The sequence below is a fragment of the Helianthus annuus genome, chromosome 1 (genome assembly GCF_002127325.2).
Source record: "Helianthus annuus cultivar XRQ/B chromosome 1, HanXRQr2.0-SUNRISE, whole genome shotgun sequence".
NCBI lineage: Eukaryota > Viridiplantae > Streptophyta > Magnoliopsida > Asterales > Asteraceae > Helianthus > Helianthus annuus.
Window position 1 is genome coordinate 76,951,737 of NC_035433.2, and position 2,586 is coordinate 76,954,322.

Here is a 2,586-nt window from a genome sequence, read left to right on the forward strand (position 1 = left end):
CTTCGCGACTCTTAGAATATACCAGAATGTCATCGATAAAGACAATAACGAATTTGTCTAGGAATTGGTGAAATACGCGATTCATCAAATCCATAAAGACTGCGGGTGCATTAGTTAGCCCAAAGGGCATAACCAAAAATTCGTAATGACCATATCGAGTACGAAAAGCGGTCTTGGGAACATCATCATTCTTGACCTTTAGTTGATGGTACCCAGACCTCAGGTCGATTTTTGAGAAGAACTGAGCCCCCTGAAGTTGATCAAAGAGATCATCAATGCGAGGCAGAGGATACTGATTACGAATAGTAATCTTGTTCAGCTCTCGGTAGTCAATACATAAACGCATACTACCGTCTTTCTTCTTCACAAATAAGACCGGAGCACCCCAAGGTGAAACACTGGGTCTTATGAATCCTAAATCTAACAATTCTTGCAATTGTTCCTTCAACTCCTTCAGTTCCATTGGGGCCATACGGTATGGAGCTTTAGAAATAGGTTCGGCACCAGGGATCAAGTCGATGGTGAATTCTAACTGACGGTCGGGTGGTAATCCCGGAAGTTCATCCGGAAATACATCAGGATATTCACGGACAACGGAGTGGCTATCGATACTCTTAATACTAGCAGAAATATCCTTAATCGATGCTAGGAATCCAGCACAGCCGTTTGATATGGATTTTCGAGCCTTAAGCGCAGAGATAATTTTAAGAGATTTATGAGCTTGAGTTCCCTGATATATAATATCAGGATGATGAAGATTACCGAAAATAACTCGGCGAGAATGACAATCTATAGTTACACGATGTCTAGACAACCAATCTATTCCTAGAATAATATCAAAGTCACACATATGTATTGGAAATAAGTCTGCCTTACACACAATAGATTCAATACGGATCGGACAATCCTTATATACGTAAGTGATTACGGACGAAGTTCCTATGGGAGTGGAAATGGTTAAAGTATGATCTAAGAGAGTTGGTCTTATCGGAAGATACTTAGTAAACGAGTGGGATACTAAAGAATGAGTTGCTCCTGTATCGAATAACACATAGATACTACGTTTGCCAATCTGAAGGGTTCCAGATACTACGTTTCCTGCGCTTATCAGCGTAGCTTTTCTGACGGTCACGAGCCGCCGCCATGCGTTGCCGTATCTGTGCAATCCTTTCAGTAGCATAAACTACCATTTCTAGACCTGTGATTTGACTATCCCCCACATCTGCCCAACAGAGAGGTGACCGGCATTTACGTCCGTACAATGCCTCGAATGGAGTGGCTTGGATGCTGGTATGGTAACTGTTATTGTACGAAAACTCCACTAAAGGGAGATGCTTTTCCCAGCTGTTGCCGAAATCAATAACACATGCTCGAAGCATGTCTTCAAGAGTTTGAATGGTACGCTCAGACTGCCTATCCGTCTGAGGGTGATATGCTGTGCTCATGTCTAATCGTGAGCCGAAAGATTTGTGCATTGCTTGCCACAGTTCTGAAGTAAATCGTGCATCACGATCCGAAATAATAGAGGTTGGCACCACGTGCCTTGAGACAACTTCCTTGAGATATACGTCTGCTAGAGTGGAGAACTTGTCCATTTCCTTAATAGCCAGGAAGTGTGCAGACTTTGTGAGTCGATCCACGATCACCCAAATCGTATCGTTTCCACGTTGAGATCTAGGCTGGCCAGTAACGAAATCCATGGAAATTTCCTCCCATTTCCATTGTGGTATCTTGGGTTGCTGAGGTAGGCCTGATGGTTTCTGGTATTCCGACTTGACTCTCGCGCAAGTCAAACACTTGCCGACGTAAGTTGCAATGTGGGCCTTCATGCTAGGCCACCAGTACGTAGTTCTGAGATCGTGGTACATTTTATCCGAACCTGGATGTACCGAGTAGCGAGACTTGTGAGCTTCATCCATTACCAGCTCGCGTAAGTTTCCATAATGTGGAACCCAAATGCGTCCCGTTACATAGTAGGCGCCGTCTTTCTTTTGTTCTAAACGTTGCCTTGAGCCACGTAAGGCTTCAGCCCTTACGTTTTCTGATTTCAGTGCTTCTACCTGAGCATCTCGTATCTGTGCAGGAAGACCAGACTGAATGGTAAGCTATAGTGCTCGCATGCGTCTAGGTAGAGTGTCTTTTCGACTGAGAGCGTCTGCCACAACGTTGGCTTTGCCTGGATGGTACTTGATGGCACATTCGTAATCGTTAAGTAGTTCAACCCATCGACGTTGACGCATGTTCAATTCCTTCTGCTTGAAGATATGCTCGAGACTCCTGTGATCGGTGTAGATCGTGCACTTGGTACCGTACAGGTAGTGTCGCTATATCTTGAGCGCGAAAACAACAGCTCCCAGCTCTAAATCGTGCGTCGTGTAGTTCCATTCGTGAACCTTAAGTTGGCGCGAAGCGTAAGCAATGAATTTATCCCGTTACATCAATACACAACCAAGCCCCTGTATCGATGCGTCACAATAGACCACAAAATCGTTTGTGCCCTCTGGCAATGAGAGGATAGGTGCACTGCAAAGTCTATCCTTTAAGTGTTGAAAAGCGGTTTCCTGAGTATCACCCCAATGGTAGGTG